Source organism: Carassius auratus, chromosome 1 (genome assembly GCF_003368295.1).
Source record: "Carassius auratus strain Wakin chromosome 1, ASM336829v1, whole genome shotgun sequence".
In the NCBI taxonomy this organism is placed as follows: domain Eukaryota; kingdom Metazoa; phylum Chordata; class Actinopteri; order Cypriniformes; family Cyprinidae; genus Carassius; species Carassius auratus.
Window position 1 is genome coordinate 4,916,653 of NC_039243.1, and position 12,184 is coordinate 4,928,836.

The window sequence follows — 12,184 nt, forward strand, 5'->3', positions numbered from 1 at the left end:
TGGGTTGTCCCTATTCTCTTAATGAGTAATGGGTGTTTTTTGGGCATGTAGTGCAATAAACCAATCAGAGTCTCATCTTTCAGTCCCTTTAAGAGCAAGTTGCGATCGTGTCATGATATATTTGCTATTTTCAGGGCGGAATTTGGCAAGCATCTAATTCTGATACATGCAATGACTATCTATTAAGACTTGTAGTCATATATATATATATACATATATATATACATATATATATATATATTGGCCTACAAGTCATAATTTATTTAAGTAGCTTACAAAAAATCGCATGCATTGCGATCCTTTAATTTGCAATATTTGGCATGTTTGTGTGCTGCTGTGCGTCCGTGTTTAATAAGCATTGTGTGGCGTTGTGGACCCGCCTATGCTAGCACACTCTTTAAATAACAAAAAGAAAAAGACTTTAGACCAGGTTTGAGTTGGTCTATGGCACAGTCTATTTTCAGCTCCTTAAAATAGCAATGCACCAGCAATGCGCCTGAACACACTTCTTTTTTAGACGAGCATGCCCATGGGTGCAAAAATGGGCGCAATTAAACTTGTTAATTAAAAGACATGGCGCTGGACGGGAAAATGCGAACGGTGCAGGACTGAAACTAATGCACCAGGTGTATTATAGGGCCCTTAATCATCAATATTAAAATAAAATAAAAACATCTGAAATATATCAATCTGTGTGTAATGAATGAATATAATATACAAGTTTCACTTTTTTAGAATGGGACTAATGAAATAAATAATTTTTTGATGATCCGACCAGCACTTGTATGTTCACTGCTCCGGGTGTGTGTTCACGATGTGTTCACTTCTCACTGCTGCGTGTGTGGACTGCTCCATGTGTGTTCACTGCTGTGTGTGTGCACTTGGATGGGTTAAATGCAGAGCACCAATTCTGAGTATGGGTTACCATTACTTGGCAAATGTCACGACTTTCACTTTGCATGGCAGGTCAAGGCTCTCGAGTGATTGTCATGCAGAATCCTCCTCTACCTCCATCCACTTACCTGGAGGACATAATCCAGAAATTCACAGAGTGACCAAAAGATCATCACAGGGACGTAACGGGAATTGATTGTTTAATCCATGACAGAAGAAGTCAATAAGCCCAGAACTTGTCCAGAAAGTCCTGGATGTGGTCCTCAAGGGAGCAGGTTGCCTGACAAAGCTGAATTAATTTGACTGCTGGATCCATGCTTAGGTCTGATGTTCTGAAACATTAGGGCAAACTCAAACCTGTGGGAGAATAGCATACACATGCAGCAGAGTTTTGAAAAGAGTCAAACACAAAAAAAAAAAAAAAACAGAGTTTATCCAACAGGAACAGGGGTGTATTCCAGAAAGCAAGCTGAGATAAGAGACTCAGGGGAAAGAAAATCTCAAATGTATCTCCTAGACATAAATGAAGTTACATTAACCTAATAGTAACTCATAGAAAAAAAAATGATTCAAGTAGAGAATAGCCCTGGTGAACAATGTGCTGTCAGCTGATCTTCCAAGATGAAAAACACCAAAATCAAACATCAGTCGGTGTTGAATCAAGCTGATTAAATCTCTTGTTTACAGTAACTGGAGTTTGTTTGATGGGACTGTGTTAGTCCAGGATGTGCTTTGGCGGGAAAATAGCATATCTAGTTGGACTTATAAATAAACTAGCAGACTTAAGGCCCTATCATACACCCGGCGCAATGCGATGCAAGGTTTCAGTTAAAAGGAATAGAAGATGAGACACTGATTGGTTAATTGCATGTTACACCCGAAAAACACCCATTACTCATTAAGAGAATAGGACAAACCTGTTTGGACCATGCGCCCGGGCACACCAACCGTTTTCCATCATTAAAATAGGAAAAGTGGATTTGGACACACCCTGAGTGCAGCTGCGCCGTGCGCTTTACACTTTGTGTTTAGTGGCCCTTAATATTTATCTTGTTTGAGTTATAATTAGGAGATGATGAGCATGTGAACCTTTGCACTGCTGTTATTATTATTATTTTTTTAATCAAACGGTAAAACTCACCCATTCCCATGGCCATAAAAAGCAGGCTGTGGATGAGAGTATAAAGTGAGGAATGATGGGAAATTGTTCTGGTCTGCTTCACAGATGATGAGTGGAAGAATAATTTTTAGAATAACATAACAGTCATATATGACACTTCATTCGTCAAAAACCACAGCTTATCTCATGAGTATGTATGAAGTCAAAGTCATTGCATATGTGTAGTACTTTCCAGTTTCGGTTCTCAATCTGATCAAGTGTTTACATGTCCTATTTATCAGATTAGAAAAGGTCTACAGAAACCCCTTCCAATTCAATCAACATTTCATTCAGAATGAACTCAATAGAATTGATTAAGGTGTTAAAATGAAGGCTTTTCAGACAAATTGGTTTTATTATTTGGTTGCATCTAAACGTGAATTCATGATATCCAGAAGAAGGGCCCTGTAGTGTGAAGAGCTGTTTTTTTGTAGATCTTAAAGTGTTTTCTGTTAAAGGCAATAACTCCTTTTATAGTGAACTTTGAGCTTTGTAAAATTGCAGATCTGTTTTATGCTCAAACAGGAACATTACAAAGTAATTAAAGTTGAAAAAGTGAGAAAGCACAAAAGGCCCCCTTTGAAATGTAACACAATATACTTGATCATAAATTAGATTAGATTAGATTAAACGTAAGTGTCATTAGTACAAGAGTACAAGAACAGAGCTAATAAATTGCAGTTAGCATCTAACCAGGAGTTCAGGAATATAGTGTTTTATATACATAAAAGTGCAGAGTAAGTGAAGCTATGATTTACAGAATGTACAGTGGAGTTGCTATATACCGTATTGAGCAGAGTATAAACAGAATATAAATATGAATGCAATGCAGAGATTGTTTGTACATTATGAACAGAGCAATGTAGGATTATATACTGTATACATTATGAACAGCAGCAACGTGAGAACAGTGGTAATAAATACATTTACAATAAATACAAAGAATGTATTCTATGCAAATTAACAGTAGTGCAATGATATATTTATAGAAATAGTTTACTATGCTATGTACAGTAACAACTTTAGACAGTTTATAGTGTAATAGCTTGAACAATGTGCAGTCTGTGCAAAATATGAGTAGTGCAAATACATGTATGTAAAGTACTGTGACCAGTGCAGGTTAGATTGGTGGTGTGGAGTTCAGAAGTGTCACAGTATCGGGGAAGAAGCTCTTCCTGAGTCTACTAGTGCGTCAGCTTAGGCTCCTGTAACGCCTGCCGGATGGAAGGAAGGTGAAGGTTAGGGTGAGAGGCATCCTTGATGATGTTTCTTGCCCTGCCAAGACAGCGCTTCTGATAAATGATCCCAATGGAAGTTAACTGGGTGCTGGTGGATGTGTTTAGGGACCAGGTGAGGTCATCAGAGATGTGGATGTAGCTCCACTACAGCTCCGTTGATGTATGTAGATGGGTGTGTGCGCATGACTCCTAGTCCGTCTGAAGTCCACAATGATCTCCTTTGTCTTCCGGGTGTTTAGTTCTAGATTGTTGGTGGCAAACCACACAGCCAGGTGCTGCATCTCATCCCTTTAGGCTGATTCATTGTCATCCTTGATCAGACCTACCACCGTGGTACCACCGTGGAGCCATAAACAGCAACACAGTCATGGGTGAATAGGGAGTACAGGAGAGGACTCAGTACGCAACCCTGTGGAGCACCGGTGTTCAGGGTGATGATGGAGGAAGATAGGTTATCTAACTTAACAGACTGTTAGTCAGAAGCGACCAAGGGAATACCGCAGGGAAAAAAGAGGGAAGAGAGCCTGCATTCTTGTCAGACTCAGATGTCATCCCCTCCGACCTCCTCTCCCAACCATTTTGCTGGCTAACGTTCAATCACTGGAAAACAAACTTTGTGAACTGCGGGCATGTATCTCATACCAACGAGAAACAAAGGACTGCTGCATTATTTGCCTCACAGAAACCTGGATGTCTGCAGAGTTTCCAGACTCAGCCATCAAGCTTACGGGGTTACTCTATTAAATCCTTCTGCTCCCCTGATCTGGAATTTCAAATGCTTCTGTGTGAACCATTCTGGCTACTAAGGGAATTCACAGCGGTCGTAATCACAGCTGTTTACATTCCCCCTCAAGCTAACACAGACAAGGCACTCAAGGAACTGTATGTGAATATAAGTGAGCAGGACACGTACACCTAAATGCAGCGTTTATTGTTACGGGGGACCTTAACAAAGCCAACTTCAGAACAATAGAGCCAAAATATTTTCAACACATCACCATCAACATGAGTGGTGATCGTGCACTGGACCACTGTTACTTTCCTTTCCGGGACGCCTACAAATCTCTCCCCTGCCCACCTTTCACCATATCGGATCATTTGTCCATTCTGCTGCTGCCTGCTTATAGGCAGAAACTGAAATGGGAAGCATCCACCCTCAGGACAATTGAATGCTGGTCGGACCAATCAGACGCTATACTACAGTACTGTTTTGATCACGTGGACCCGGACAAGTTCCGGGCAGTGTCTGATGACGACATAAAGGCGTACTCAGAAACTGTAACGTGCTTCATCGGGAAGTGTGTAGAAGATGTAGTGCCCACAAAGACAATCCCCATCTAGCCCAGCCAAAAACTGTGGATTAGTAGTGATGTTCGAGCAGCCTTGTCAGCACGGACATCTGCTTTTAAATCCGGAAACGCTGATGATCGCAAGCAAGCCAGTTATGATCTCAGAAAATCCATCAAAGCCGCAAAAAGACAATATAAAAACAAATTTGAAGAACCATTCAACACCAACGATGCAAGAAACATGTGCCAGGGCATCAATAACGGGGACTTTAAAGGGAATAAACCAGCTTCTGTGAACATCGCTGCCTCTCTACCGGATGAGCTAAATAACTTTTATGCTCGTTTCAAGGCTCACAACCTCGCCCACAGTGAGAGCGCTCCCGCGGCTGCTGCAGAAGATGTGAGAGCACTCTCTGTCTCTGTTCCAACTAGCCGGTGTTTTCACTGACATTTTCAACCTCTCCCTCTGTCTGTCTGTGGTTCCCTCGTGCTTCAAAAAATCTACCATTGTGCCCATACTAAAGAAAAACAAAATCACATGCTTAGATGACTGGAGGCCCGTTGCTCTCATACCCATCTTCAGTAAGTGTTTTGAGAGACTCGTCAGAGACTACATCTGCTCTGTGCTGTCTCCCTCATTGGACCCTCTACAATTTGCATATGGAAGCAACAGTTCTACAGACGATGCTATTGCTTTCACCCAACACACTGCTCTCTCCCACCTGGAAAATAAGAACACCTATGCAGGGCCGGCGCAAGCTCAAATGGCGTTCTAGGCGCACGATCGTGCCGCCCCAACCTCACACTCAAATTATGTACCCTTAAGATGCATGTAAACAAATTATATATATTTTTTAATCTAGAAAATTACACTAATTTTTTTTTCATACTGCAACGTGAAAAAGTACACAATGCAACAGCTGCATATAATTTCTGTTTTATAATAGATGGTGTATAGAATAAAACTAAACATATGCACACAACTTCTTACCTCATAAGTAATGGAGGTTTCTATTTTTTTCTTGATTGATACACACAAACACAGATTCACACAACTTGCCTAATTTTCAGACAAGACAAAGGAAACAAGGATGAGCACTCAGAAATGTCTGGGTAATCCAAAACTAGTGATGGGTGTTTTCAAAGCATTGCTTCATGAAACTCTAAAACATTTGTGATTCCTTTGTTTCAAAACAGTGGTTTGGAGTGAGTATCAAACTGCCAAAGTCACATGACTTCAGTAAATTGGGCTTGTAAATTGTTTTGAAATGTTTCAAAATGTAAATGGATTGTGTTAATAGACTTGGAAGAATCCTGGTTGTTACCTCACAAGTACTGCATTGCCAATAGGAAAATAGTTCAATGTGTAAAAACTCAAACTTTTTGGAAAAATTCATATAGACAAGGACCTTTGATTCTTCCAGTTGCTTTCAGTTAAAATATTACATACAATAGAAGCAAACATTAGTGCAAACTCAAAAATGATGGAGAGTAGGATCCAGGACATGCAGCAGAGATTTCAATGATCACAGTAAAAAAACAAACAAACAAAGTAAATCCAAAAGGAACAGGGTTTATTCCAGAATGCAAGGTGAGATGAGAGACTCAGAGGACAGAAAATCTCAAATGTTTAAATTAAGTTACATGAATGTAATAGAAACTCATATAAAAGTGGTCTAAATTAGAGAAAAGTTCTGTAGAACAATGTGCTGTCAGCTGATCTTCCAAGATGATTAACACCAAAATCAAACATCAGTCGATGTTGAATCAAGCTGATTAAATCTTTTGCTTACATTAACTGTAGTTTTTTGATGGGACTGTGTTAGTCCAGGATGTGCTTTGGGAGGGAAACAGCATTTCTGTTTAAATATCTAGTTTGCAAGCAGCAAGTATGGGTTTAAGCCAAGCCTACCAATTGCATATCAGACCTAATATTTATCTTGTTTGAGTTATAATTACAGTAGGAGATGATACGCATGTGAACCTTTGCACTTTGCACTTTTTTTTATTAAGCAGGAAAACTTACATTTGCATTTACATTCAATCATTTAACAGATGCTTTTTTTACAAAGCAACTTACAAATGCAAATAATAGAATCAACTAGACCGATGAGAGAACAACTACAGTATACAAGTGTCATAACAAGTCTCAGTTAGTCTAGGTGGATCATTTTCATGCAAACATATCCCAACACTGACTGGAAGAAACCCAGGTATGAAATTGAGCCATATACAGTATGTTAGGCCTATTTATATAGATCAATAGAACATCAGATGGCTTTGACCTGTAATGACTGTACAATGTAGTGATGAAGTTAGACAGACTAGGATATGTATATGTACAAATCAGACAAATATACCATTCCAAAACATTTTTAGCATAAATGTACATGGTAAAGAAATTAAAGTTCCATCTTTGTTTAAAGACTCTCTGGTGCATTTCACTTAAAACCAATAGATCATTTCTAGAAGGATTTTCATCGATCAGGTGTGGATCTATTCTAAATGGTTGATAACTTTTGACAAAATTTAATCCAGGAGCAAAGAGAAATAATTTCTCATTTAAAAGCACGGAAAGATCGCGACTGCACACAGTCTGCACACAAGCAGTTCATTTGTATAAGTTAGGCCTATTTGAGAGCTTGCATCCAGTTTTCTGTGATAACATGACGGTGCTTTCATGTTACAATAAAGCGCTCACCACATTTGCATGGGAATGATTCAAATTATGAGGAATACCTGCAATCCTGCACAGACATTCAGACTGTAATTGACAGGAGACGGATGATTGTCAAACTCACTCGGAGAGGAGAGAATGATGCAGATTGTATCTGTGTATATTCAGATACTGTTGAAAATGAGCGCCAGATATTTCAGTAGTGGTATCAAAATATAGATATTTATGATAACACTACCATGTAGTTTGTTTCTCCAAGCTCTGAGTACATAATTAAATCACTGTCTGATCAGTTCTTCACCTGCTGCAGCAGCGCTGTTCCCGGTTCAGATATCAGCGCTTACAAGTACCCGAAAAAAATACTTAATTACCATAACGTGAGTAATTGCAATTCGCTACTTCCCAACACTGCCTTTTTCTCATATGTGGTGGTTAAGTGAGTCTTTGTTCACATTATAGCTGTGTGTCCTGTTTCACATTTCCAAAGAGGCAATATTTCACCTGATAAAACTGATGTGTTCCCATAAATTTTGGAGAACTGTTTACCCATAGTTCCTCACTGCTTATAAAAATTCAGTGTGGTCATATTTCAAATACCTCAAACTACAGACCGGAAATTGAGTGTATGAGGCCCAAACACAACAGATGGTAGCTGTCTTTACAGAAAGAGCCCTTTGACGGTGTAAAGACCCCCAAGAGCACCACACTTGGATGGATTGAGATCCTCTATCTTAAATCCATTAGACTTGGAAGCGCTGGAATCTGTGGCTCCACAGCCACTTAACTTGAAGGTGTAGTCCAGGAACTCACTGAGAACTGAAAATACTGTATCTCTGTTGACATCTTCTTGGATCACTCACATCAGTCAGCTGATCTTCCAAGCAATTAACATCAATCAATGTTGAATCAAGCAAATAAACTGTTTTGTTTAACTGGAGTCTGTTTGATGAGACGTCCAGGATGTGCTGTAGTAGGAAAACAGCAATTGTGTTTAAATATCTTGTCCAGATGTACTTATTGCAAAAAAATGTAGAGAATATAGCTGCAAGACGCAATGATGGCGCCTAGCCAAGCCTTTTTTGTTTCTGAGAAAGACTACATTAGGTAAAACCATCAATATGTCTGTCAAAATGTATCATGAGCACCCTTTGACTGATTTGTGTTTTCAAATATCACACAAAACCCAACACCATTTTATTCTGATAGACTTTAAATAATTTGGAGGCAGGTAGGAGTAGTAAATGGTGTGGAATTAATGAATAGCGCTCTCTTCCTCCCTCATTACCCATGGCTGAAGTGCCCTTGAGCAAGGCACTGAACCCCCAGTTGTTCCCTGGGCATTGGATACATAGCTGCCCACTGCTCCAGTCAAGTCAAGTCACCTTTATTTATATAGCACTTTAACAAAATACATTGCGACAAAGCAACTGAACAACATTCATTAGGAAAACAGTGTGTCATTAATGCAAAATGACAGTTAAAGGCAGTTCATCATTGAATTCAGTGATGTCATCTCTGTTCAGTTAAATAGCATTTATTTTCATTTATTTTAATATCGCTGTAAATGAAGTGACCCCAACTAAGTGTAGCTGGTTCAAATATGAATATTGTTATGAACTTCATCAAAACTTATGTTTTTGTGCTTCATATTTTTATTTGGAGTTATTATGGGGCATAATGTACATAATTAATTATAGTAGGAACCGTTCATGCAGAATACTGTCTTGTATGGGGCACATATTGGTGACGCACATGATACCTCGTGCGATTGGCCTACAGCGCCATCTTTAGAAGCACATATGCTGCTGACGAGGTCGGTTGTGCTGTCTCTCGCTCTTCAAATGAGAGCGCTGGTAAGGACATTCCTCCAAGTGTAAATGATGTCATCGATTAATTTCATGAAATAAATAATGTTTAAGTGTAATGTAAGACTGTGATGTCATCAAATTTAATGCAATGAATTGCATTTTGAACATTTTACCGAGATTGGTTTTGCTTACTAGCTTCCTCCATGCTGTACGGGCAGACTGAAGGGGAGAGAAGGTGTATCCCAAAAAAAGTTTAATTGTGCTCTGTGTGTTTCTGCAGGTATGTTCGTTGTTTATTGTGTTCATACATTGAGAAATGTTTGAAATGTTTATGAAGTTTATGAGTTTGATAAATCCAAAAAAGAGTGAGGTCTGTATTCAAACGTGATGTTGTCAAAATTTATATATATTTTTTTGTGTGTAAAATGTCATTTTTGACATTTTTTTTCTCCATTTAATTTATTCACTGTTATAAATAAGTGGTGAGGAATCTATATTTTAGATTATTTCATATGCCATATAATGATGACATGTTTTTGTGATTTATTTAATTTTATCTTTTTTTGTTGATGTCTTATATTTTGTAACTGTTAATTGAGTAAATTAAGATCTTCAGAAGCACATATGCTGCTGACGAGGTCGGTTGTGCTGTCTCTCGCTCTTCAAATGAGAGCGCTGCTTCCTCCATGCTGTACGGGCAGACTGAAGGGGAGAGAAGGTGTATCCCAAAAAAAGTTTAATTGTGCTCTGTGTGTTTCTGCAGACCTGCTTTTTGCAGAATAAAACATCCTGAGACCTCCTCCAGCCGCATTGTCTTCATTGAGAACAACAAAACACAACCAGAGTAAACCTGTTACATAAAATGGTGCCGTGACCTACTGGATCAACTGGATCAGCCGCAGCCGATCGCCGGAGTTGTTCAACGTGCTCGTGGTGTCTGAATGCTGCATGTTGAGACTGAGGAATCGATTTCACTAAATAAGGGACAAGACCTTTTCTGCGGACTGACACTTTGAACTGCATTTTATTTTTTTATTTGTTTTATTTGTTTTCTCATCATACTTATCAGACATTATCTGAGGGTTGTTTTCTTGTGTATTTAGTCTACCACTGTTGTAAGTGTACACTATGGCTGGGGTAAGGAAAGACTTTGATATGACGACACCATATCTGGGTAGAGGCAGAGGGTTGTTGGGTGTAGAAAAACCTGTTGTTGGTAAACCTAGAGTGTTAGTTTATAGACCTCAATCACATGATACCCTACCAGACCAACCTATTGGGCCGACTGCTTCTACTCCTAGTGACGCAAATGATAATGTTACACAGCAGTTACGTGAACTCATTGGAGAATTAGGCAGTCAAATAGGGGATTCCATCGTCACCCGGCTATTAAGTAGTCAAAGCCCAGTCACCCCCTCCAGTTCAGTCCCATTCAGTTCTGTTGCACCTGAACCATCTAACGCAGGCCGAAATCTTACTAATGTTAGCCTCATAGTTAAGCCTGATGTCAAAGAACCCCCAATGTTTAGAGGAGATGGAACGGACAAATACACAGTTCTAGAATGGATTGAGTTAATGGAATTGTATCTCCACAAAGCAGATTGTTCTGACAAAGATCAGGTAGATGAGGTACTGAGCCATCTGCTAGGCAGGGCCCGGAGTATCGTAAAGGTTAGACTCAAAAGCAGCCCTGATGAAGCCATCTCCCCTGAAACCATCTATGATGTGTTAAGACGTTACTTCAGTGAAAGCCCTGGATCATGTCAACCGCTAGCTGACTTTTATGCGACACAACCCAAAGTTAACGAGTGCCCTGTTGATTACTGGGTCAGATTAAATGCAGCTGCTGAGTTGGCAGACAGCCATTTGCAGAAACAAGGTGAAAAGATGAAAAACATGAGTTCTGAAATTGCTATGATGTTCATCAGAAACTGTTCAGAACCGAATCTCTCTAGTATGTTTAGGTGTAAGCCCATCAGTAAATGGTCAGTCACGGAAATCCAGGAGGCCATTGATGAACACCAGAGAGAAGTCCAGTCTAAAAAACTGTCTGCTGTAACACATGACGTTAACACTGTCCAAGTCGCAGCAGCTAAAGTATCAACTGTCCCCATCAATGTCACCAATCAATATAGTATGAAGGCAGATGCACCTGTTTACGTCCCTGACACTCCTTTGAAGGCTGCTGACCCTGCAACTTCGGAAGCTGGCACTTTAGAGCGTGTTTTAAGTATGCTGGAAAGGGTTTTGGAGCGTACCAGTCAGAATGCTCCCGTCTCACAGCCGAGAACAACTCAGTGGCGCAGCTATCCCCCGTGCAGAGTTTGCGGTGATAGGAAACATTCCACCCATTCACATTGTATGAGAGAAAGGAGATGTTTGATGTGCCTGGAGATTGGGCATCAGCAAAAGCAATGTCACAAGGTCGTCGGGCCTTCTATTCCATCTGCTTCTGACCCGCATGCTCAGGGAAACTAACACACTCACATAAGGGAGGGGACTATGTGAGTGGGGAGTGTCAAACCCTCAATGTGGATGATGATTTATTTGTTTATGATGAATGTTGCAAGTCTGTCTCCAGTAACAGTATCGTCTTATTCCAGAATATCTCAAGGTTGGAAAAGGCTGATAGTCTGTTCTATACCTCAGTTCTGTTGAATGACAAACTCACAGTCCAAGCTCTTCTGGATAGCGGATCCATGGCGTGTACGATCAATGAAGAAACAGAGCGTGATCTTTTGAACATGGGGATGTCTGCACAGGTTGACCAGTCACAAATCGATGTTATTCTCATTGGCTGTGGTGGTGTTAAAGTCAGACCAAAAGGAGTCTATCAGCTTAAGATGGATGTGTGTGGCAAGTTAGTGAGTGTGCCTACACTAGTTGTCCCGGGACAGAGAGACCAGTTAATTCTAGGAACTAATGTTATCAAGTTCATACTTACTCAACTCAAGCAAACCTCTGGCTACTGGAATGTGATGAATCGTCCTGAGACATCTGGAGAACCTGAAATTGAGCAGTTTCTGAACATGTTGTCAGGCATTAACAGGTGGAAGGGTGGTGAAATCCCTGATGTTGTGGGTACTGCAAAACTAGCCCAGTCCGTCACTCTCTCACCC

At 40.0% G+C, this 12,184-nt stretch overlaps 1 protein-coding gene and 1 long non-coding RNA gene across 3 annotated transcripts in view; both read left to right on the forward strand.

Annotated features, from left to right (window-relative positions):
• Positions 1-12,184, forward strand: part of LOC113039050 (zinc finger protein 501-like) — an 847,435-nt gene that overhangs the window by 666,603 nt on the left and 168,648 nt on the right. The window lies entirely within an intron of this gene.
• On the forward strand, positions 8,848-10,033 carry LOC113042616 (uncharacterized). The gene is made up of 3 exons (XR_003275605.1): positions 8,848-9,110; positions 9,261-9,345; positions 9,829-10,033. It is a non-coding gene; the product is annotated as an uncharacterized LOC113042616 (long non-coding RNA).